Raw genomic sequence first — 26,604 nt, 5'->3', positions numbered from 1 at the left:
GAGAGAGAGAGAGAGAGAGAGAGAGAGAGAGAGAGAGAGAGAGAGAGAGAGAGAGGGGGGGGGGATCTAAAGAAGTACTATTTAGTCAGTGCCCAGTCGGCCAGTCCCAAATCCCAATAACTCTGTAGTAGTAATGTATCTGACCAACCTACTGCCTCAATAAACAGCAATTAAAACTTTCCACGATAAAACGAACTATATTAGTTTTCTCCACGATAAAACGAATTATATTAGTTTTCTTCCTCTTGTTGACAAGCAGACGTTAAAAAAGCTCCTTTTAATATTCAAACAAGTCATCATTTTATATAATAATAAAACTCTCATTTGACACTGTTGTTGACAGCTGTGTCGCGATAGGAGTTAGGACACCATTCTCTAAGCTGTTGCGGTGATTTGCCTATAACAAGGATGTGGTTATTATTAGTGACATACACCATATTATAGTAACTTTTGATGCTTGAACTTGAAGATTGGTGTACAGGAAGATCTAAATCCATTAAAAAAAGCAAGTGTTGGATAACGGGAGATGAATGAAGAGCTGTGATGATGTGTTCTGCATAAAATTATGGTTCGTGATGTTTCACATTTATATTTTGCCTATTTTACGTGTTAGTTTATTGACTGGTCTAGATAGTATGTATTGGTCTTCAAGACGGCAGATAGGGATAGGGTAAAATTTGTGGGCCTACTCATTATGTTTACTCCTGGTGTAGGCCTAGTCCTCACTGACTTGTCAGATTCTGGGGGCCATTCATCCCTGTATTTTTTTGACATTTATCAGCTGTTTTTAAATTGCTTTCGAAAAGCTTTTAATTTCATTATTAAATGTCCGATTTATTAAAATCTATGGGAAATTAAAGGTAACCAATTATTTAAAGTAAATTTATCATGACCAATTCCAGGAAACTTAAGTAAATTTAATTTCTTTTAATTGTGCAGTGTAATCGGTTGACTCTTTATATGGCATTTATATTACGTTTAATTTTATGAATACTTAGTGATTTCAAATGCAATTTGTCAGAAAAGTCATTTATGTAGAGAGATAACCACCACTGTAAGCATGGGCAAAATAGTCCCAGCCTAAGGTTAGGTTAGGTGGGTGTGGTGGTATATTTACACAATATCACGGAACGTGAGTACAGATGATTTGTTGTTTCTATTTAAATAATCTTGTTCTTATCAGTCAAGTTTGTATTATGCAAATTTTCTTGGAAAAATCCCTGTTTTGCATAAAAAAATTGCCATAATAGGCTCATCCTATCAGAATTGTGAATGTCGATGGTATGGGAAATAGTTTCCTTATCTTAGGCTTTGAACACTTCAAAATTGGCCTTTTGCAACAACAGACTAGAGACTTGCATGATTTTTTCATGGCTAATCAGTGACTTTATCTTCTTGAATATTAAGGTCATGTCCATCTCTTGGTTTTAGTATAGTAAAACATGGGGCAAACTTTACCAATAGATAAAGGTAAAGAGACTTTAATTTCTAGCTAAATACATGAACCATACATTTCTCGTACTCGCTTTCTTGTGTTTTACGCATTTCTGACCAATGATTATTGGGGCATACCACCGGTACATGAGTTTCTGGACCACCTTATATAAAGACACGTCTTTTGGGTGGGGGAAATGTCATAAACAAGTAATTTTCAGCAATGGTAATGGTCAGCAATGCAAAATAAGCTCAAGATCACCAGTTAGAAAAATATATGGTTCATGTAAGTGGCTGAAAACAGCCCAAAACAGGATTATTTATCTCTTGGGATTTGTAAAAGGATACAGAAACTAACAAACCAACCGTACCTAACCTAGTAGTTCCCATGTCACAACCCCTAGCCAGGGGCCAAGCCCCCAGACCCCCCCCCTCCCTTTCCAGGTAAAAAACACTTCCCAAGTTACAACTGCTAGCCTGATCCCGCTAACCGGACCCCCCTTCCCGGGTCACAAACTAAAAGTAAATCACAAATAAATGTAAGGTTACATTATGAAAAAGTAAATCACAAATGGTTCCTTACCTTATGATTAACACGATCCTTCTTTTTTTTTCTTTTATTTGGCAATCTTTACCGAAGCTTTGCAGTAGAAATGTTCTGGTGCTCCGGGAAATTAAGTTGGAATCTGACCTTTGGGGCATTATTTCGCAGTTATTTTTTTATTACACACGAGTAACAATAGCTTTACTGTACACCAAAGGGAGAGCATTTCTATCATAATCAATTGCTGACATAAATGAAATTATACTAAATTTTAAAATAGATTGATGTACTTCCCTTAAGTTACCTCTTGGAGATGTCTTTATGCAGTGGTGATTAAGTTGAAACTGAAGGGGAGGGTGGAAAAAATGGTTGTTGTAGAACAACATCCAGGAAATTATGAAGAAGTACACGTAAGCTGTTAATTAGTTTAAAAATAACACTTGACAAATACGTCATTGTAAATGCACAGAAAGCCCCCCCCCCCCCCAAAACGATGGAAGACAAGGGATGCGCAATAAATCCCCTTCAGTCTCTTAGATGTAAACAATGTACTTAGAGTGAAAAATATACTTTACATTTGAATAGACCGATAAACGGATTTTGAGCAAAGTGAAAAATCTATTTGTTCCGTAACCGAAATACAAACCACGCTGTTTACATAGGGTTTACTTTCGGCGTAGCGGAAAGGACGAGCCATTAGAATTTAACGAGGGTGTATTACCCCTGTGCTAGTTAGCTTGGGGGTAGGGGAGTGGTAGCTAGCTACCCCTCCCCCCTCACACACCGGTGAACTGCTCCATTTCACTTTTGGCTTGGACTATGAACAGACGTCTCTGTCCCGTTCTCGCATGGCAGCCATTATTGCTTTGTCTTACTAATTGCTTACTTTTCTTATACTTAATATATATGTAAACATTCCTATGTTTATGTATATATTTGAGTATAGAAATACAGTGGTACCTCTACATAAGAATTTAATCCGTTCCAGAACCAACTTCGGATGTAGAAAATGTTCGGATGTCAAAACGTATTTTCCCATAAGAATACATTGAAATAGGATTAATCCGTGGTTGAGCCCAAAAACCTATGATAGCTTCTTAATAAACTACTGCACTTAATTTCCCATGAGAATAATGCATACTAGATTAGATAATACTGTAGACATGTAAAAAAGAAGAATTAGCAAAAAATGATAAATAAGAAACGGGTTTTTAGCATCACTTTACCTTAGAAACTCCAGCGCAGGTGTTGTTGGTCTTGCTTCGCAGAGAGGAGACGGACGGGCGGCGAGGAGGTAGAGAGGTTAACTTCGATAAACGTACACTACCGTAACTTATTCTAACTTACACTAAGTGAACTTTAACATAACTTTGCTTATTTTATATATATATATATATATATATATATATATATATATATATATATATATATATATATTTATTTTCTTTTACATTTTCTTTTTTTCTTTTTGATGATTAATTTTAATTGCTTTCACTCTCTACACTTAAAATTGATTGAATTTCTTTCACTTCACTCTTTGTTTCACTTTCTTCCGCTTCACTCTTTGCCGTTTTCTTTGAATCACTTACATCCTCTTCATCATGAGTTCGCTTCGTAGTTTTTTTAAAGAAATTATCGATAGATAGTTGCTTGGTATGGCTTTTCAGAATGTTTCGAAAGTGAGTTAGGCAAACATCATCGAACTGCGCAACTACACGACAAACCTGCAATTTTTTTGGGTGGTATTTGTCGATGAAGTCGACCACGTCTTGATATTTTCCTAACACCTCTTTTATATGTGCCGAACCTAACACATGTTCTACCGCATCGTTCCCTTCCTCGTCATCTCTCATGTGCTCAGACATAGCATGGAGTTCCTTGAGCTCCTCTGTGGTAAGTTTGTTGTGATGTTCGGCGACGAGTTCCGTAACGTCATCAGCGTCGACCTCCAGACCCATGGACTTGCCAAGGGAGACAATTTCCTCTACGTCTTCTGCTGCACCCACCACAGGATCAGGTTCGGGGTCAAAACCTTCGAAATCTCGGGGAGAAACTGCATCAAGCCACAGCTTCTTCCAGGCAGAATTGAGGGTCCATCGAGTTAATCCCACCCAAGCCTGATCTATGATCTTCAAGCAGTGCACGATGTTGAAGTGGCTCCTCCAAAATTCACGCAAAGTTAAGTTGGTGCTTTGCGTGACATTAACCTGTTAAGCGTCACCCACGTGATAAACCGTTCACCACGATCTTCTTGGTACCGCCTTCAACTGCATATTCCGTTCATGACTTTAATTGCCTTTTTCAAGCCCTCAGTCTCGTGATATTACGTTTACTCGTATAGTAAGTATAGGATCACCACTTGGCAACACTCAGCATATGGGGGCTGTAAATAGAAACTTATATGATGTCTGGCAACTATTTTTCTGAAGGTAGTTTGATGTTAGAAAACTGGTTTCCTATCAGTGCGCTTCGGGCGTTCATGCAGAAGTGGTTGTTTGTTGTCCCTTTTGTAATGAACGGTCTAAAGAGGAAGGTTATTTCTTTAGATGGAATAAATGATATTCTTGTTGAGGAATTTGATAATGATAACTTGTTTGATAATGAGAGCACTAGTTCTGAATCCTCCAGTGATGAGTATATTGAAGAAACAAAGTTTTCTTTCGATGCCGAAAGTGAAAATGACTTCTCATTACTAAATGACTGGACAACGAGATTTCACAAAACTACATAGGAAAGGAAACGCCGAGAGAGAGAGAGAGAGAGGGAGAGAGAGAGAGAGAGAGAGAGAGAGAGAGAGAGAGAGAGAGAGAGAGAGAGAGAGAGAGAGAGAGAGAGGGAGGGAGGGAGGGAGGGAGGGAGGGAGGGAGGGAGGGAGGGAGGGAGAATAAAGTGGGTAAATAATGTACAAATGTACATATTTGAAAACTATACAGGAAACGATAGAGAGAGAGAGAGAGAGAGAGAGAGAGAGAGAGAGAGAGAGAGAGAGAGAGAGAGAGAGAGAGAGAGAGAGAGACTTATCCCTTTGCTTTTGTTGCTTATCCAGGCGTAAGATTTACGATTGAAGATAAAGAACCCATTAGAATTATGAGTATTATGTAGCCATTTGAAATGAAATAATAGTAGTATTAATTGTTTTTTTTACTCTACCATTTAATTTATATCCCTACTTTTAACTATAAATACGAATTATAAGCATAAAGAAATGATATTAACTTTGAAAAATTATCGTTAGTGAAATGACCGCTTAAGGCAAAAAACGCATGACGGTACGTTAGCGGCAACCTGATCCAGGGGGGACGCTTAACAGGTTAAAGCACTGCTTAAATAAGTGCTTGGTGTACAGCTTCTTAAAATTAGAGATGACATGCTGGTCCATGGGCTGGAGGATAGAGGTGGTATTCGGTAGAAGATACAGCACCTTTATGAACTTGAATTCATTGAAAATATCATCTTCAAGTCCGGGGGGGGGGGGGAAAGGCTGCATTGTCAAGGCATAGCAGGCACTTTAAAGGCAATTTCTGTTCATGAAGATACTTCTTCACAGAAGGGCCGAAAACTTGGTTAACCCATTGCACAAAGAACTGCCTAGTGACCCAGGCCTTCGAGTTGGATCTCCAGAAAACATGAAGCTGGTCCTTATCAACGTTGTGTGCCTTAAAGGCCCTAGGGTTCTCGGAATGGTAAACCAGTAAGGGCTTGACTTTAAAGTCCCTGCTAGCGTTGGCACATAGGGCAAGAGTCAAATAATCCTTCATTGGCTTATGCCAAGGCAATTTCTTCTCTTCGGCGGTGATGTAGGTTCGACTGGGCATCTTCTTCCAAAACAGCCCGGCTTCATCACAATTAAACACTTGCTGCTCTACGTAGCCTTCTTCCAGCACGATCCTTTCAAAGTTCTTGACAAAGTCAGCTGCAGCCTTTGTGTCCGCACTAGAAGCCTCTCCGTGGCGAACAACTGAATGAATCCTGGACCGTTTCTTAAATTTCTCAAACCAGCCACGAGATGCCTTGAAATCATCTGAGGAAGGTTCGGTTGAACTCTCCCCAGCATCACCCCTTCAAGTCCGTAAAGATGGCGTGCGTCTTCTCGCAGATGACGGTTTCGGTGATGGTGTCGCCAACAATCTCTCTGTCCTTGATCCAGACTAGCAGAAGTCGTTCCATCTCTTCTACGGCGTTTTGAAATAATGGTGATCCCCTTAGAATGTTTCAATGCTTTAATAGCTTCCTTCGGTTTAAGGATTATCGAGATCGTCGACATACAGTATTACAGCCATACTGTTTTGCAAGTTCACTCATGCGGACGCCACGCTCATGTTTTTCAATAATTTCCTGCTTTACGTCTAAAGAAAGCATTTCCTTCTTCCTTTTCTCACCACTACCACTACCACTTGCAAAACTAAGCCTTTTAGGACCCATACTTTACGTAAATTACCGTAAAAGGATGCACGTTAAAAATCACGAATAAAACACAGTTACTGTAATACAAGAACGCACCGGGCACAACCGCAAGAAGCCGACGAGAACAGAGGACAGACCCAAGCCGCGCTAATTGAGGGTCCCTCCGAGGTCGAAGTGCTGCCTTCTATCGGCGGAAATAAAAAACACATCAGGTGCTATGAGCACCGACTACGCGTACGAGTATTGTTTACTTTGGGTGTTGAAAAAAAAATTCGGGTGTAGAGTAGGAACGTGTTCGAATTGTACTTCGCGTGTCGAAAAAGTCGGATACAACCGGTACGACGAAAATTGCTTACTTCGTGTGTCGAAATAAAATTCGGGTGTAGATTCAAAAATTTGCTCGAATTTTACTTTGGATGTTGGAAAATTCGGAGGTAGGTACGTTCGGATGTAGAGGTTCCACTGTACAGTAAGTTTCCTTTTCAGTGTTTGTGGTGTGTGTGTGTAGGAAGTCCACTCATTATACGACAACTCCGTGTGGTCTCAGGCCACTACGGTGACTTTTCATGGGTCGTGATCTCTCCCTTGGTCCTTCGGTCTCCCTTCGGCGGGCGCCGTGGGGAATTGTCTCGCTGGACTCTACTTACTAATATGTTTCTCCGCTGTTCTTCCTTCCCTACGGGGAACTTGGTCTATCAGCGTGGGGAACTTGGGAGTTTTCTTTAACTACGGTCTCTCTCTCTCTCTCTCTCTCTCCTTGAGTTTGTTCACCTTTTTATTATTACTATGTATTTCGGTAGCTTCCTTCCTGTTGCGGGTTGAATTGCTTCCGTTTATTTCGTCTCAATTATTTTTTATTTAAATCTAATTGCATTTGTTAACTTTTCAGCCTCTGTGTAGAACGCTTCCCTTCGGGGTTCATTCGTTCTTACGATTAGTAACATTCTTAGTTGAATTACATATTTATAATTGTTATAATTCTGTTTAGTTACAGTTCTCCGCCTTCCCCCCCTTCCCGTGAGTGTCAAGGGGGGAGGAGGGGACATTCCTGTGTGTAATTCTTATTTTTTCCGTAACCGAAATACAAACCACGCTATTTACATAGGGTATTACTTTCGACATAGCTGAAATGGCGAGCCATTAGATTTTTAACAAGGGTTAACTACCCCTGCGCTAGTTAGCTGGGGTCGCTAGCTACCCCTCCCCCCTCACACACTGGTGAACTGATTCACTTAATTTTTGGCTCGGATGATGAACGAATGTCTCTGTTCCCGTCCTCGCATGGCAGCCATTTATTGTTTTGTCTTTACTTAATTACTTACTTTCTTTACTCATGTATATATGTAAACATATTTTTATGTTTATGTATATATTTGAGTATAGAAATCAGTAAGTTTCCTTTTCAGTGTTCGTGCTGTGTGTGTGTGTATTAGTGTGCTACTGTTGTTATCACACATTGAGTATGTTTGTTGGGATGTTGCATCTTCAAGTAAAGTCAATCCAGTTAACTTTAAAATGGTTTATTCTTTGAAAACAACAGTGTTAACATCTCCATCACAGGAGTATAGCTGGTTTGGTCGGATGACCATTCCATGTGAAGTATTGATAAGAACTGGCTAAAATATTGATATCACAGATATCGTATAGTTAGTTATCTCAGCATTTAAACACATAATGTAAACTCTACATTAGTATAGGAAGACACCTGCATCCAGTGGCGACACAACTCTTTCACACGGTATGTATTTGTGTTTATGCTTCAAAAAAATGTTACATTGCTGAGACCTGCAAATCGCATCCTGTTACGATCTTGTCTGACTACAGCAATTCTTACACTAGCTTCTACTGCCACAATGACGTATTACGTCATGTGTTCCAAACATGTAATATATGACTATTATATGTGTACGATATCACCGTGTGGCCGCCGGCAGTCAGGCCACTACGATGTAAATTCATGGGCCGCGATCTCTTCCTTGGTCCTTCGGTCGCCTCCTTCCACAGGCGCTGTGGGGAGTCGTCATCGCTGGACTTATTATTCTGTTCTCCGCTACTCCTCTTTTCCTACGGGGAAGGTGGGGTTCAGCTTAGGAACGCGAGAATGTAGTTTGACCTCGGTCTCTCTCTCTGTCTCTCTCTCTCTCTGGAGGTCGTTCACCTTTTACTACGTTTTTTTACGATAGCTCCTCCTTTCGGGTAGAGTTGCTACGCAGTATTTTTTATCGCAATTATTTTTTTATTATTAAAGCTAATTGTATTTGTTAACTTTTCAGTTTTTTAGAATGTTTCCCTTCGGGGTGTTTCGTTCTTACTTTTAGTGAACATTCCTTTATGAATTGCTTATTTATACTGTAACTGTTATTTTTCAGTTTTGGTTACAGTACAGTTCTCGCCCTTCCCCCTTCCCGTGAGTGTATTATTATTATTATTATTACTTACTAAGCCACAACCCTAGTTGGAAAAGCAGTATACTATAAGCCCAGGGGCCCCAACAGGGAAAATAGCTCAGTGAGGAAAGGAAAAAAGGAAAATAAAATATTCTAAGAAGAGTAACAACGATAAATATCTCCTATATAAACTATAAAAACTTTAACAAAACAAGAGGAAGAGAAATAAGATAGGAGAGTGTGCTCGAGTGTACCCTCAAGCAAGAGAACTCTAACCCAAGACAGTGAAAGGCCATGGTACAGATGCTATGGCACTACCCAAGACTAGAGAACAGTGGTTTGATTTTGGAGTGTCCTTCTCCTAGAAGAGCTGCTTACCATAGCTAAAGAGTCTCTTCTACCCTTACCAAGAGGAAAGTGGCACTGAACAATTACAGTGCAGTAACCCCTTGGGTGATGAAGAATTGTTTGGTAATCTGTGTTGTCAGGTGTATGAGGATAGAGGAGAATATGTAAAGAATATGCCAGACTATTCAGTGTGTATGTAGGCAAAGGGAAAATGAACCGTAACTAGAGAGGAGGATCCAATGTAGTACTGTCTGGCCAGTCAAAAGACCCCATAACTCTCTAGCGGTAGTATCTCAACGGATGGCTCTTGCCTGTTATGTAATTCTTGTGTTCTTTTCCTTCGGGTTTCCTCTTCGGAGTCTTCCCGGGGGAAGGAATGTTAACTAATTACTTTCTATTTTCACAGTTAGCGATCTGTTTTCCGTTTGCCTAATGTGACAACGAAGCAGAGCTGTCTTGTTGGGACACGGGGAGTCGGGAGTCTCCTTCTGCTGTTGTTGCTGAGGGCTCAGTCCCCTTTCGGGGGCAGCTGATGCCAAAGTCTCTCCTGCGTGTGCTTCTCCCCCTTGGGGGCGTTCACTACAGAGACTCCTTTTCGGAGGTCTGATGATGGTGCTCCTGCCTGTGGTTGTCTTCATCTTCACCCTCCCCGCAGAGGATCCTCCTGCCAGACCTTCTCCTGGAAGCAGATGCGCTGTGGGCGCCAACGTACCTCGTTTCCTATGAGCACCGGTCCCTTCGGGGCTAAGGGCTTACTCCACATTGTGGTTAAGTCCCTTAAGTGCCAGGTTTTAGTAGCGCTCTTGTGCTCTCCTGCTGTGTTCCAGACTTCTCTCCTGCGATCTCCTGTAGCTGAGTCTCGCCGTAGATCTCCTGATCGCCAGGGGTCACCTGCGCCACAGAAACCTTCTGTGCGCCAGCCCTCTTCAGCTCGCCAGTGCATTCTGGACGCCCTTTCCTGCTACGTGCCTTGGGCGCCAACGGTCTTCTGTACGCCCACGATCACCTGTGCGCCAGATCACATCTGCGCTCCCTTTTCTAATGTGCGCAATGCGGCCAACGTTCGCCCTCGCGCCCACGGTCTTTGGATCTAGGCACAGGCAAGGAGATTGTTCCTTTTTTTTTACACCCTCGTTTGCCTTCTCGCCAGCGCACATCTGCTCACCCTTCTCCTGATGTGCGCAAGGCGCACCAGCGTACTCCACGAGCTTCCAGATGTGGGTGGAGGCAAAAGTCATGATTCCTTCACCTCCTCGCCGACGATCTTCTGTGCTCTAGATTTGACCGAGTCTCTGAGCGCCTGCGCGCCCACGAGAAGTCTTCTGTACTCACCCTCGAGCGTTTGCTATTATGCGCAACCTCACCATCCGGTTCTGCCCCTCGCTGATATCTTCCGGCCGCGCAACCGCGCTCCATCAATCTCCTAGCGATCGCTTCGCCTGCCCGCTAGCGCTTTCAACGCGCCCACGCTTCAGATTGACGTACGCGGCCACGCATTGGCTCTCCTGTACGTGATCGGTCGCTACGCGCCATCGCTCGCCAATGCGCCATCGCTCGCCGACGCGCTATCTCCCACAATGAACCATCGCTCGCCAATCGCACCAACGCGCCATCGCTCACTTACGCGTTTTTCGGTCTTCCGACCGCGCCCACGCGTCCTCACGCGCATGCGCACACATGTTTGCCCTCGCGCGAACCAACGATTGTACCATCGCGCGAGAGCCAAGGGCGATTTCAACCGCGATTCCCGTCGGGTTTTCGCAACACGGGCAACCTGCCGAGTGTTTTTGGAGCGCGTACTTTCAGATCATCATAGTCACGATCTTCACCTCGTAAGCGCGGAGCATGACATGTACAAAGCATGAAGAATCTTCAGAAGAGTCTGGGTAACATTCTTCTCCCTCTTCAGGCAGGCCCCATCATCCCTCTCCTCAGGATCGCCCGATTCCCTTCCCGCCAACGGTGGCTGCTGACACTGCCTCTGTCAGTCGTCAACAGCGGGAATACTTCGAGATCATGGGGTAGCCTGATTTAGCTCTTCCTCTCCACCATTCCGTGCAACGGACCTTCCGGGTTTTTTCCCTTGAGAAACTCTCCGCCGGGCAGGTTACATTTTCATCTTCGGGAATCTTGAACCAGGAGGAAGCCGCGAAGGGTGCCAGGCAGGCCACCTCGTGGCTGATCGTCGAGCTTGAGTCTCTGGCCATCCGGTCGCGACCCGAGGTGTTATACAAGGAAGCTCCGGGAAGGTTATGAAACTTTCCTCCTCTCGGACACGTACACCTTTCGTTTCCCGACACCAAGTGTCGAACTTGGGGGCAAACTCGATGTTGAAGCATTGAGATGCAGTGACCGAGAGGTTTTCTCTCGTAGGTCCCTACCGTGGATATCGGCAACCCAGACTCTCTTCCATCCTTGGAAGGGGCTTGTTTCAGCCCAAGGACAAGGAACGAGCAACTGAGAGGTGGGGAGAATCGTATCATGATTTGCTCTTCCAAGGCGCTCATATCCAGTCCCTACAAGCCTCCAGTGCCTCAACTTCTACAGCCTCGTTCAGCTTAGGACATCAGAACCGGCACGGGCAGCTAGACAAGGTGTCTGTGCAGCCTCCCCCCTCCTGTCGGGGACGAAGGGCGAGGAGCCCTCCTGGGAAGGCATTAATCTTAGAGGGGGCGGCCTAGGCCGCAAACGCTAGGATTGGCGACCCCTACTTGCATCCCCCAGTGGGGGGAGAATGCCTGGATTTGCGCCTTCAAGTGGCAGCAACTCGGGGTCGATTCCTGAACAATCTCCAGGATCAGCAGGGGTATCCTGTCCCGTTTCGTCGCATCTCTTCCTCCCCTGTCAGCGAATCCGGTGTCGCTGAGCCCCTATGCCATGGGATCGGCAAAGGGGCTAGCCCCTCGGGGAGAAGGCAAGAGCATGCTCTAGAAGGATTCTCTCCAAGGTTGTCGGCGGCTCCCCACAAGGTTCTTCAAACGACACTTTCTTGTATGAAGCGCCTGAAGGCTGGCGACCCGCCATCGTCCTCTTAGCCCTGAACAAGTTTGTCGTACAAACTTCGGTCAGTATGATACAACAGTTTCGATCAGACTTGTAGGGAAACCACAAGACTTCACGTGCATACTGGATCTGAGAGACACGTACTTCCAGATCCCAATCCATCCGTCTTTACAGGAAGTACTTCGAATTCAGCCTAGGCAACAGATATACCAGTTCAAGGTGCGGTGCTTCGATCTTTCCACAGCTCCGCAGGCATTCACCAGGAAGGTCATCCCGAACCCTCATGTCCACACAGGGGCGGCATCCGCCTCCTTCGATTTCTGGATGACTGGCTACCCGGGCAGTTTCGGTTTCGACCCTTCTTCGACGCCGAAACAAGCCTCTAGGACTTTGCCAAGATCTAAGGATCACGGTAAATCTCGAGAAGTTTTCTCTGTTTCCATCGCAACAACTGGTATATCTAGGTTTAATTTTAGTCTCCAATCTCCGTTAAGCCTTCCCTTCAGATGACAGGATAGCAAAACGGAGGAGAGTAGGAGAACCTTTCCTCAGGCGAGGAGAGTCTCCAGCCCTTTTCTAGTTACGCCTCCTAGGTCACCTTCCTCCTTAACCCCTCTAGTCCCAAACACTCGCCTCGGAATGAGTCTCCTGCTTTGGGGACTCAAGTCCCTGTGGAATCGAGACTACCAGACATTCTGGTCCTATGGGACCTGCCGAACGAGGGATCCTGCAGTGGTGGTTGACCTACGAAGCCTTTGCTAGAGCGTGGATCTTCTTGTCCCTCCTCCGCATTTGATGCTGTCCTCGGACTCGTAAAAGAAGGGGGGGGGACGTTCTGAACCAAAGGATCTCAAGCCTATGGCCAGAACTAGAAGGGTACCTCCACATCAATTGGCTAGGGATGAAGGCCATATTCTGGCCGTCAACAGTCCCAACAGGCCCCGGCAAGTCGCTCCGTGAGTGACAACACTACGGTTGTTGCTTTTCATCAAGCGGGGAGGTACTTTTTCATAAGTCTTCCCATCCTACAGTAGAGATACTGAGATGAGCCGAAGTCCACTCAATACCACTATCGGCTCGCTTCATTCCGGACAAGGAATGTGCTCTCCGACAGTCTGAACAGAGCATCGCAGATAGAGAGTTCCGAGTGGTCTTTGGAACCCCCAGTAGCCAGCAAGCTCGGATCTTGTGGTTCTGTTTGCGACGACCTTGAATTTGAAGCTGTCGCTGTACTTCTCCCCAGCCCCGGACCCCAAGGCACCCTGCTGAGATGTCTTCCCACGTTGGTGGGACAACATCAACGTCTACTCCTTACCACCGTTAGGTCTGTGGGGAAAGGGGGCTCAACAAGACCAGACTATTGGTCAACCTGTCGATGACTCTGATAGCTCCAGTACGGCATCATGCAGAGTGGTTTCCAAACCTTCTGCATCCCTTGATGGACTCCCGAGAGAGTTTTCCCCATGACAAGAGCTATAGCAACCACATCACTACATCTACCACAAGCCGTAGCTCCGCTTCGGCTCCATGCCTAGAGTTCATCCAGCATCTCCTCACTGAGAGAGGCGTTCCGCGACAGGTCGTGGAGCGGATGTCTTGACACCTACGAAGTCATCCGTAGGGGTTCATCAGGCGAGGTGTAGAGTCTTCTGTGGTTGGTGTTGTGGGAGAGGTATCTCTCCCCTCGATGCCACTATTCCAGCGTTAGCGGAGTTATTGTCCATCTGCGGGAGGAATTGTGCCTTTTGCTCTCGGCGGTAAAGCCTATAGCTCAGCCTCAAGTCTGGCCTTCAGGCTCTAAGGTTAGACAATTCCTCCTCGCTCGATCTTTCTTCGCTCATACGAAGCTACGAACTTACCTCCACCCAGTTGGAAGTAAGACCACCTCCATGGTACATGGCTCGGGTTCTTAGGGATCTTAAGGCTTCTCCCTGTGAACCATTACGCAAGTCATCTGACAGGCACCTGACTTCGAAGGCGGTGCTCTGGCTCGCTCTGGTTTTGGCCAAGCGTATCAGCGTACTTCATGGTCTCTCGTACGACTTCGCCCATTCAAGAAGATAGGGAGAGGTAACGTTCGGGGTCGTCCCTGAGTCGGTTTTTAGACTCAAGGTCTTGGAGTCCCAAACCTTCGGTTCGACTCCTTCAGGTTTTCGAGTCTCCGTTCTGTAACAGATGACCCAGACCTTCTCCTACTATGCCCAGCAAGGAGTCGGAGGTGTTATCTTAAAGAACAGCTGCAGTTCGTCCTCACGTACAACCCTGTTTGGGAGCACAGGAAGGACGAAGAGGAGGGTCACCAAGAATACCTTTGCAACCTGGATTCTAGGACCATCCATCTCGCCCTGAATCCAGACCCTCCTCCGTCATGTATCCTTAGAGCACACGATGTCAGAGGCATCGCAACGTCGCTAAGAAGACTACTCTGTGATGCAGGTGCTATAAACTGGAGTCTGGAAGCGTTGAACGACCTTCACAGCTCACTACCGGCAAGACGTGACCCACGGGAGCCTCGATACGTTTTTATATCGACCTGTGGTGGCTACACAACAGCTGGTCTAACCTCAGGCTCCTTACTGGACAGGTAGCAGAAGGTTGGGGGCCATTGTTACCTGGTGTCAGACTGCATGATTGAAAGAGGTATGTCTGGCCCTTATCTTTCTTCATCCTCCCCTCTCTTGGGGAAAGCAGCATCCTAGGTTCTCTGCATAGCTGACCTCAAACCTCTGCAGGTAAACCATGCTTCCTTGTGTTCCTAGTATTAAAATGATACTGTCACGTCCCCCATACCCTTACGTGGTGGTATTGGAAAGTCCTAGTCCAGAATTCCATCTAAAGGTCTTCGGGTCGACTGCCTAGGACAAGTCACGCTTCTTCCCTCCACACACAAGCTTATGTAAGCCGCACACTCCTTGCGGAGCAAGGAACTTGCGAGGTGCAGGGACTCTTTATCTCGAAGTGCTGCTCACTCGGATTCTGAGTCCCCGGGTAAAGCCAAAGCCAGTATGGCTGGGGACTTTCCACCCTTCCTAAGGGGTATGTCACCCTATGTAAATAGCGTGGTTTGTATTTCGGTTACGGAACAAATGACAAATTTGGAGCTAATTTGTATTTTTCCTAACCATACAAACCTTAGCTATTTACACATTTTTGCCTGCCAGCCCTGTCCCCCAAGGCAAGCCCTACCTCTAAGTGAAGTGAAGCAGTTCACCGGTGTGTGAGGGGGGAGGGGTAGCTAGCTACCACTCCCCTACTAACTAGCGCGGGGGTGTACACCCTCGTTAGATTCTAATGGCTCGTCCTTTCAGCTACGCCGAAAGTAAACCCTATGTAAATAGCTAAGGTTTGTATGGTTAGGAAAAATACAAATGATCTCCGAATTTGTATTTTTGGGTGTGATAGCCATGTCGTCCTGATGGAAGGTTCCATTTGGTAGCTTTCTAAGGGATATTTGCTACAGTGATTTTCCTAGAGAATTAACCATAGGTCTCCAGAATACTAACTCCTGGCACGAGTATCCTTGATATATCTGTAAGGATATCGCATAATATCAGGGGACATATTTTTTGATACGACACATAGCAATCTTCACCCCGAATAGATTTAACTCTTTGAGGGGGAAGAGTTCCGAATGAAAGGAGAGCCATTATCAAGGTACCCGGTGGACCTCCTTTCTGTACTACTACGGCCCATCATTCCTAGCTTGCATTTAAGCTGGAATAGCTGCAGATAGAGTAGTTTCGGGTGGGGTCATTTAAGAAAGAAGAGTGGGTCCATCAGGACGACATGGCTATCTCAACCAAAAATAGATTTTTCGCTTTGCTCAAAATCCGTTTTTTGGGCTCGGCTATGTCGTCTTGATGGAAGCTTACCAGAGAATTAACTTGAAAGTACTATTTGTTCCGTAACTGAAATACAAACCACGCTATTTACTATGGGTTATTACTTCGGCAGAGCTGGATGACGAGCCATTAGAGTTTTAATGAGGGTTTACTACCCCACTGCTAGTTCGCGGGGGGTAGGGAGGGGTAGCTTTCTACCCCCCCCTCACACACACCGATGAATACTTCACTTTACTTTTAGCTCAGGTGAAGAACAGACGTTTCTGCTCTCACCCTCGCTTTGACTGCCATTAATCTTTTGCATTTTCTTTCTCAGAGTGTTTGAAGTTGGCCTCTATTAACATGCGTACGTGTCCTGGTTTACCTGTCCGCCTTTGTGGGACCTTTATGTCGGTGGTAGACACAGATCCTCATACCTTGTGTCCTCATTGTAGGGGCCAACGGTGTCAAAAGGGTAATGTATGCGGTGAGTGTAGGGAGTGGTCTACCTCCCAGTGGGAGAGGTTTGCCCGGCGCCGGAAGAAGAAGTCCAAAAGGGATATTTCTCCTCCAAAGGCTTTTTTGAAGAGAGAAAATCCCAAGGCCTCTTCTTCCGTAGCCCAAACCTCCTCCGAAGCTCCCACTTGATCGGTCTCTTCCGAGAGGCCGTCGAAGGGGAGCGTAGACCGTTGTTCTGTTGACCGATCCCGGGGTGCGGGAGAGGTGGTTGCCTCCCATAGCGAGGCAGCTGCCCCTCCTCCCTCGGAGGAGGATATTGATTTCCCTGTGCCTAATCGTGATTTGTTACAGCTTTGGTCTTCCTTGGGGCTTCAGGGTTCGCCCTCCACGGAAGCCCTGTTTGATATGATCAAGCTGGGAGCAGCTGTTAAACAGTCGTCGGCGATAGCTTACGTAGATCCTCTGTCTATCGTCGACGTTTTTATAACGGAGGCCTCCGGTGTGTCGGATCAAACTGCTCATGTTGTTGCTGAGGTAGCTGAAGGCTCTGATTCCTCCTCCGAACATCTTTCGAGGGTGGAACTTAGTCCCACGATCTCTCCTGCTGGTGATTCTCCCCCCCCGCAAGCTGATCCCACGGCCCTAGAGGGTGTATAAGGCGGAAGGCTCGTCCTCCCCTTCGCCGTAGAGGACTTCCTTCTCCTCACAAGGGAGTTAGGAGGCGCCTTTTCGGCTCGTCGTCCCCGCAGTCCTCTGCGGAGGAGACTCATCGTTCTCCGATCCTGCCAGCTACCACCTTAGACCTCTCCGAAGATCGTTCGTGATCTCCTTTGGTGGAAGGTCGTCCTTCGGGACCCCCTAACCCGTCACCCTCCAAACCTGCTGTCCTGCCATCACCCTTCAAGGATGCTGATCCTGTCATTGTACAGGCACCGGTCCCTTCGGGGCACAAGGGACTTGAGCGCAAAACTGTCCCTCAGCCCCTTAAGCGCCAGGCACCCCCTGCGCGCAGTCTTGCTGCTGTTCCTGACTTAGTGCCACTGCACTCCTTGCACGCGTGCGCTCTCCTACTCCTGTTCTTACGTGCCAGGGTCCCTCTGTGCGCCCACGATCTGCGCGCCCTCCTGCAGTTCCTGCTATGGCGCGCCAGCGCTCTCCTACTCACACGCGCTCTCCTGCGCACACGCGCTCTCCTGCGCACAGGCGCCCTCCTGCAGTTTCTGCCACAGCGCTCAAGCGCTCTCCTTTTCGTCAGCGCTCTCCAGGGCCTCAGCGCACTTCTGGAATTAAGGGCACAGCCACAGTTCCTGACAGCACGCAAGCGCTCACCAGCACGCCAGTGCTCTCCTACAGTCCAGCGCGCAGTACAGGAGGTACCTAAGTTAGCACACGGGTGCTCACAGGTACCCCTGCGTTCTTCCTCTAAACTGCGCACCCCTGTGCGCCCGAATCCTGTTGCCGGCATGCGCGCCCAGCTCAGCAGCGCAGACCTGTGCCCCCGATTCCTGTTGCGCTCCCATCGCAGCAGCGCACACCAGTGCACCCGATTCCTGTTGCGTGCTCATCACAGCAGCACACGCCCTTATGCCCGCATCCTGATGCGCGCCACGCGCGCCCACGATCTTCTGCGCGCCCAGCGCGCCCTCGTTCTCATCAGAGGGCAGTTCCTGCACCCCCTGCACATTGTTCTCCTGCGCGCCAGCGCGCAAGTTCAGCTTTGCGCCCTCACGAGGCTACGCAATCGCGCCCTCGCCCCGTGCTTCCTGACACGCGCATCCATGCCCATGCGCTAGGAATATTTCTCCTGCACACGCGCACCCAATAATTTCGCCCACACAGGCTCATCAGGAGGTTCCTGCGCGCCCGCGCACACGTGAGCAGAAGGTTGCTCACGCTCCAGCTCCTATCCTGCCTTCAACACCGCCCCACGTTCCAGCTCCTGCACGCCGCACGCCCTCGCCCTCGCCGTCACCTATGCGCACCCGTGCGAAGTTCCTGTATCGCACGATCCTGCCGCGCGCGATCCAGGGCAGGGCTCATCACGCGACTACCAGCGCGATTCACGCCGCGATCGCCAGCGCGATCCCGCATGCGACTTCATGGGGCTTCAGGCGGACAGATCTTCTTCTCGTTCCCCCCCTCGCAAGCGCAGGACAGCGCACTCGCCGGAGGAGGGGAGGTTTCCGGACAGGTCTAAGGACTCTCTTTCAGTTCCATTTCAGGTGAACCCTCGTTTGTTGACTCCTCTTAGGGATCGTTCAATCCCCTTCCCTCCAGTGGGAGTGTCAGACAGCGCGACTGTCAGCCAACAGCCCTGGTTTGGTACCATAGTTAGAGCTCTCATGCAGGCTTTTAAGCTTGTGTTCTCTGAACTAGGTCACAAAGCAGTGGCTACCTCGTCTCCCCTGAAGAGGAAGAGAGGAGTCCCCTCCGTGGTGACTTCTCCGTGGGCTAAGCTGTCTCCTCGGAAATCCTTGCGCAAGGCTCCTTCTCCACCCCAGACTTTCTCTCCCTCCCCTGTGGACGAGGATTTCCCATCCTCAGGGGAGTCGGACGAGCCGGTCCGTTCCCCCATCGCACCAATGGAGGAAACTCCGCCTCTCCCTGAGAAGTCTCCTCACACGGGGTTGGAGAAGAGCCTGCATCCATCGTTGCTAGAGTCCTGTATCCCTCCCTGGAGGGAGCCGAAGGACTTGAAGACTTTGCCGAAGTCTTCTGCAAGGATCAGACAGGAACCAGCTAGACCTTCGGAGAATGTCCACGTGTCCCCCCCAGGAAGAGCCACTGGGTACTGGAGACTTTGCTGCTAGCCCTTCGGGAGGAGAGCATCAAGAGTCAGAACATGCGTTCTGGCAAGTTCTGACCCTCATGAGAAATCTCAACGGGATTCCGGACCCTGAGATTCCTCCTCGTGAGGGTAAGGACACGGTCTTAGACCGAGTGTACGGCACCCAGAAGGCCTCTAGGGCCAGTACAGCCTTGCCCTGGTCACAAGGGATGAAGAGTGCCAGAGACAAGGTCGAAAGCCAGCTCTCCGAGCTGGCCTTCTCCAACAGATTCAGCGCTGGTAACAAGCTCCTCCCTCCTCCTCGAGTCCACCAGCGGAGGTATTTTGAGATCTTAGAGGAGACTTGTTTGAGCCTTCCCAGTCACCATTCTGTGGAAGAACTCACTGGGGGAGTCCCTCTGGAGAGACTTTCCAACTGGCAGGTTTCGTATTCTGCTACTGAGATCCTAACCCAGGAGAAGGTGGCGAAGTGTGTCATGCAGGCAACTTTGTGGCTTGACATCTGGCTGGGGTCTCTGGGCATCCTGGTGCGGTCTGAGGACCTGTCCAAAGAAAGCACCAGGAAGGCACTGGAGACATTCTTACTCTCTGGCACGCGGACCATCGAGTTTCTGGCCCACCAAGTCTCGAGCTTGTGGGCCAATATGATCCTGAAACGTCGAGACGCAGTTGCCGAGAGATTCCACCAGAAAGTTCACAGTTCTGACTTTACCAGGCTCAGACACTCTTCGGTGCTCGGTAAGAGTCTGTTCGAGCCTAAGGACGTGGAGTTAGCCGCTGAGAGGTGGAGGAAGTCCAACCAGGACTCTCTCCTCCATAGGGCCCTGACATCAAGGCCTTACAAACTTCCAGCGACTCAACAGCCCCGTCCAGCTAAGAATACGAAAAAGACGACAGCAGCGAAGCCAAAGGTGTCTAAGCCCTTCCCTGTCAAGGACAGGAAGGGCAGGAAGTCCTCCAGGGGAGGTAAAAATCCTAGAAGAAGCTGCCGAGGCTGTAAATGCCTGGATTGGCAGTCCCCGTGCATGTCCATCAGTGGGGAGATGCCTACAAAGTTACGTGACAAGGTGGCAGCAACTTGGGGCAGATACCTGGATGATTTCTGTGATCGGTCAGGGTTATCGCATCCCGTTCTCATCCTCTCTACCTCCTCTGACAGCGAGGCCAGTGTCATTGAGTTCCATTACCATGGGATCGGTAAGGGGGCAAGCCCTCCGGGCAGAAGTCGAGACCTTGTTGAAGAAGGACACTCTCCAAGAGGTGGCAGACGAGTCCCCAGGCTTCTACAGTCGACTCTTTCTTGTAAAGAAGGCGTCTGGAGGCTTGAGACCAGTCATCGACCTCTCGACCCTGAACGGGTTTGTCAAACAGACTCCGTTCAGCATGGAGTCGGCAGACACGGTCAGACTTGCAGTGAGACCGCAAGACTTCATGTGTACACTGGACCTGAAGGACGCGTACTTCCAGATCCCAGTCCATCCGTCTTCAAGGAAGTACTTAAGATTCAGCCTAGACAACAAGATCTACCAGTTCAAGGTGCTGTGTTTCGGTCTCTCCACAGCACCACAGGTTTTCACATGAGTGTTCACCCTAATATCGTCGTGGGCACACAGGATCGGCATCCGTCTCCTCCGTTATCTGGACGACTGGTTGATCCTAGCAGACTCGGAGTCAGCCTTTCTTCGACACAGAGACAAACTTCTGGGACTTTGCCAAGATCTGGGGATCATGGTAAATTTCGAGAAGTCTTCTCTGCATCCTACTCAAAGACTGGTATATCTAGGCATAATTATAGATACCAATCTCCACAAAGCCTTCCCATCAGACGACAGGATAGCAAGGCTGAGGAGGGTCGCGAGTCCTTTCCTCAGACGAGAAGAGCTCCCAGCCCAATTGTGGTTACATCTCCTCGGTCACCTCTCATCCCTGGCCCGTCTAGTTCCCAACGGTCGCTTCAGAATAAGATCTCTCCAATGGCGCCTCATGTCCCGGTGGAATCAAGGTCACGATTCCCCGGATGTCATGATCCCTATGGGTCCTGCGGAACGAACGGACCTTCAGTGGTGGGTGATAGACGAGAACCTACGAGGGGGAGTGGATCTTCTTGTCCTCCCCCCTGATTTGATGCCGTTTTTGGACGCCTCAAAGAAAGGGTGGGGGCCCAATGTTCTACACCACAGGACCTCAGGCCTGTGATCAGAATCAGAAAAGTGCCTCCATATAAATCTGCTAGAAATGAAGGCTGTATTCCTGGCCCTTCAACAGTTCCAACATTACCTGGCGGGTCACTCTGTGGTGGTGATGAGCGACAACACCACAGTAGTGGCTTACATCAACAATCAGGGAGGTACCTTTTCAGAGCAGCTATCCCATCTCACAGTAGAGATACTGAGATGGACCAAAGTCCACTCGATTCCGCCATCGACTCGCTTCATTCCAGGCAAGAGGAATGTGCTCGCCGACAGTCTGAGCAGAGCGTCTCAGATAGGGAGTACCGAGTGGTCTTTGGATCATCTAGTAGCCAACAAAGTCCTTACTTTGTGGGGTTCCCCAACTGTGGATCTGTCCTCTACAGTGCTGAACTTCAAGCTCCCGCTGTACTGCTCCCCAGTCCCGGATCCCAAGGCACCCTGGCAAGATGCCTTCCAACAACGGTGGGACAACATCGACGTATACGCCTTTCCCCCGTTCTGTCTGATGAGGAGGGTACTCAACAAGACCAGAAAATCAGTCAATCTCTCGATGACCCTTATAGCTCCGCTATGGCATCACGCGGAATGGTTTACAGACCTTCTGCAACTCCTAACGGAATATCCGAGAGAACTCCCTCCACGACACGAGCTACTCAAACAACCCCACACAACATCTTTCACAAAGCTGTAGCTTCGCTTCGACTTCACGACTGGAGACTATCCAGCATCTCCTCGCTGTGAGAGGATTTTCGCAACAGGTTGCGAACAGGATGTCTGGACACCTGCGAAGGTCATCCGCAGGGGTCTACCAGGCAAAGTGGCGAGTTTTTTGTGGTTGGTGTCGTGGAAGGGGTATCTCTCCACTCGATGCCACTATTCCAGCAATAGCGGAGTTCTTCGTGTATTTGCAAGAAGAAATGCGCTTTTCAGTCTCGGCAGTGAAAGGCTATTGCCCAGCCTTAAGTCTAGCCTTCATGCTCAAAGGAGTGGACATTTCTTCTTCGCTGGAACTTTCTCTTCTCATACGAAGTTATGAACTTACCTGCCCTCAGTCGGAAGTGAGACCTACTTCATGGAACGCGGTTCGAGTACAGGTCTCCTAAGAGACTTCCCTACGAACCATTACGCCAGGCTTCAGATCGCCACCTAACGTGGAAGATGGTGTTCCTACTAGCTTTGGCCTCGGCCAAGCGAGTCAGTGAACTTCATGGTCTCTCGTATGACATCGCCCATTCAAGGGGATGGGGGGGAGGTAACGTTCAGATTCGTCCCTGAGTTTGTTGCTAAGACTCAGAATCCGGGAGTGCCGGACCCTCGGTGCGACACTTTCCTTAATTCGAATCTTTTTTCTGTAACAGATGACCCAGACCATCTCCTACTGTGCCCAGTAAGGAATCTGAGGCTTTATCTCAAAAGAACGGCTGCAGTTCGTCCCCAAGTGCAGGTATTGTTTGTGAGCACTGGGAGAACAAAGAGGAGGGTCACCAAGAATACTATCTCAGCATGGATTCGTAGGGTAATCCTTCTGTCCCTGAATCCTGACCCTCCTCCGTCACGTCGCCCTAGAGCACATGATGTCAGGGGCGTAGCTAGGTCCCTGGCCTTCAAGAAGAACTTCTTAGTGATGCAGGTTCTACAAGCGGGGGTGTGGAAGCGTCAGGCGACCTTCACAGCTCACCACCTGCAAGACGTGACCCACAGGAGGCTCGATACGTTCTCTATCGGCCCTGTGGTGGCTGCACAACAGCTGGTTTAAACTTCAGGCTCCTTAATGGACAAGTAGCAGAAGGTTTAGGGCATTGTTACCCGGTCTTAGTCTGCATGAATGAAAAGGTATGTCTGGCCCTTATTCTTTTCTTCATCCTCCCCTCTCATGGGGATAGCAGCATCCTGGGTTCTCTGCACAGCTGACCTCGAACCACTGCAGGTAAACCATGTCTCCTTGTGTTCCTAGTATTAAGCTAATACTGTCATGGGCCCATACCCTGACGAGGTGGTATTGGGAAAGTCCCAGCCTAAAGTTTCCTTCTAAAGGACTACAGGTCAACTTCCTAGGACGAGTCACTCTTCAAACCTTCACACACAGCTTACGTAGGCCGCAGCCCTTACATAGCAAGGTGCTAGCGAGGTGCAGGGACTCCTTATTATTGAGTACTGACACACAGATACCGAGTCCCCAGGCAAAGCCAAAAGCCAGTACTAGCCGAGACTTACCACCCTTCCTAAGGGGTGAGTCACCCATATTAAATAGCGTGGTTTGTATTTCAGTTACGGAACAAATGACAAATTCGTAGGTAATTTGTATTTTTCCTAACTATACAAACCTTAGCTATTTAATCAAACTTGCCCGGCAGCCCTATCCCCCGTGAAGTCCTACCTCTAAGCAAAGTGAGCTCAAGCACAGGTGTGTGTGAGGGGGGGGGGGGTAGCAAGCTACCCTCCCTACCCCCCGCTAACTAGTGGTGGGGTAGTAAACCCTCGTTAAAATTCTAATGGCTCGTCATTTCAGTTACGCCGAAAGTAATTACCCATATTAAATAGCTAAGGGTTGTATAGTTAGGAAAAATACAAATTACCTACGAATTTGTCATTTTAGTTCCATTAGCAGAGTGGTAATATAAGGTGAAGTTTTCCCTGAAGATTTTGGAAAGGATGTGTTGTGTTCAACAAAAGCTACTGCATTTAGGGAAGATACAGTACTATATTAAATGGGGTGCTAAAGCCTTTCCCAGAAAATACTAAAATCTTTCTCTTTGAAATAAAAAAATGAGATACAGAATGCAGATATAATACCTAAGAGGGAAAATTTCCTTTATTATTCCAGCTAGGAGAGCCAGAAGTGATGCATTTGAAAGCATTAACTTCAGGTCAGCTGTGAAAATCCATGTGTAAGCCAATGGTACAATAATTAATGTCCAATTACTCTGCTAGTTACATGGACTTCAAAGAACTGGTGTGTGCATCTCAGTTTGGTTTTGAAAATACCAATTAACTCTAAATTTATAGCTTGTATTATATACCCAAAGTTCTTTTAAGCTATGTCAAACTACAGTATTGGATTTTTTTCTGATCTTGAGAAGGCAGATGTTATAACCTGGTAATATGTCACAGTCCAGCAGCTATACAAGACTGGCATTCATGGTGAAGTGAATGGTTTAATTGCTTCTTTTTTTAGCAGAAATATGCATAAAAATAACTTGGATACACCGTAGCTAGTCATTATATTGAGGAGAAATAAATTTCACTATGAAGTAGTCTTAGTTTCCTTCCCCCGTATGTTGTTTTGATAGTGTGTATTTATTTGTTTGATCATGTTTTAACATATTACACTGTAGCTGATTACAGCTTTATAAAGGAAGTGACCATGTATATATCTTTTCATCATCTGTGACTTCATGCTAGCTTATATATTGAAACATTTGAAAATTATTTTCATTAGTAATGGTTCTATATACTTTATTCTGGAACATATTAAACAGTTTCCCTCTGATTTACAAAATGTAGACCTACTAAAGGAGAACCTGCTTGGAATTTGAAAGGTACTTCTGTACTTTAACCCATGAAAAATAATGAAAATTTATAGGCATATTTTATGGTTGGACTAGCATGGTTCCATGTCACAATAATGACCTCGAATAGAATTGTCGAGATATGTTTATAGTTTTCGTTGGTTCGCAGATTATTCACTACTGTAATGAAGCTTTATGATTCACTGCTTGGGTCTCTTTGTGAGTAGTGCTGTCAAAATAAATCTGCTTCATTAAAAATCAATTGGAGATCTCAGTAGTGTACAAGTTAGGGGTTTTAGAATCTTAAGATTAGTGTAGATACAGTACTAATGAACAAACAGCTAATTTTTAAAGGGAACTTTGTTTGGGGGTATCTGTGTAGAAATAGACCTGCATCAGTAAGAGATTACTTCTGATTAGACACTTAATAGTCAGCTATGTAAGATATGTTTATCAGTGGCAGACACCTCTTGTGTGGTAAATGCATTGCTGAAATTCTCGGGGATGAGAATGCAAATGCTGGGTATCTGTGGGAAATAAAAAAACTCAGAAATTTTTCTTGCACAGGGCTCCTTTTTTATTTTTTTATTTTCATAGTTACTGCTTCATGTTACTAATTGTCCTTCTGATTTACAGGTGGGGCTAAAGAAATACCCTGTATTTGTGTAGTGGATGGTTTCATTCAGAAGAGACCATGCATTATAGCAATAACCTTGAAGGCATTTTGCAGATGAGGTGAGGAGTTAATTTGTATATTTGTATTTATTGCTATTGCTAGTCATATATTTTCATTTGAAGAATTTTGTTGATTGTAAATCATTCCTGGTGATATTTTCATTAGCATTACTCACTAAAAATAACTAATTTTCACTAATATAACTTTTAAAATAAGAATCTTAAACTTTTTTCTTTATTGTAAATTATAAAAGGTATAGCTATTTTTTTGTCCTAATTTTAAGTATTTGCATCTGGCTGCGGTTTTTATGGTTGGGCGTATAGCGTCTTGTTTTTCCAATTAGGGTTGTAGCTTGGCTAGTAATTATATAAATAATAATAATAATACCACCACTGTAAACCTGTTTATGCTTGCATATTTTAGATTACAAAGGCTGGGACGTTTGGGTAGGATTAAATTGACCACTGTTGTTGAAGTTATTCATAATATTTCTTGTTAGCCATAATAAACATTAAAAATCCAATGGAAAGGGTATGAATAATTTCCTGTGGTTGATTACATATAGTGTGTTTATGTTCTTGAGGACTGTTTTTCTTGCTCTGAAGTAAGCTTTTTCTGACACTAAATTCAAACCCTCGCTATTTATAGGGATTGTGTTTCGGCGAAGCTGGAAGACTAGCCATAAAGACTTTGAAGCTAGGTAGGACTATCCTACCACTAGTTTGCGTGGTAGGGTAGGCAGGGCAGCCGGAGTAGCCGGCCACCCCACTCACACACTCACCTTTGTTGTTTCATGACTTTGCTTTGGGGTCAGAGAGGGTGAATGTTCATCTCTCTCTTCTCCCAACTGTTTTACTGGTCTTTGACTTTTATTTTTTTTCCTCTTTCTTTGTTTTTTATGTACATTATATTTTTTGGGCTCAGCCATGTCGTCCTGATGGAAGGTTCTTTTAGGCAGCTTTCTAAGGGATATTTGGCTACAGTGATACTCCCAGAGAATTGTACACAGGTCTCCAGAATTCTACCTCCTGGCGCAAGT

The 26,604-nt window shown here is 46.8% G+C and overlaps 1 long non-coding RNA gene across 1 annotated transcript in view; it reads left to right on the top strand.

Moving 5' to 3' along the window:
* Nucleotides 1–392: 392 nt before the first annotated feature.
* LOC137655143 (uncharacterized) overlaps nt 393–26,604 on the top strand; it is a 41,110-nt gene continuing 14,898 nt past the window's right edge. The window contains exons 1-2 of the long non-coding RNA XR_011046834.1: nt 393–568; nt 25,526–25,624. This is a non-coding gene — a long non-coding RNA (uncharacterized lncRNA). The remainder of the gene's footprint in view (nt 569–25,525; nt 25,625–26,604) is intronic.

The sequence above is a fragment of the Palaemon carinicauda genome, chromosome 16, assembly GCF_036898095.1.
Source record: "Palaemon carinicauda isolate YSFRI2023 chromosome 16, ASM3689809v2, whole genome shotgun sequence".
Taxonomy (NCBI): domain Eukaryota; kingdom Metazoa; phylum Arthropoda; class Malacostraca; order Decapoda; family Palaemonidae; genus Palaemon; species Palaemon carinicauda.
The sequence above is the reverse complement of the archived record's forward strand: the minus strand, read 5'-3'. Positions and strand labels throughout refer to the sequence as shown.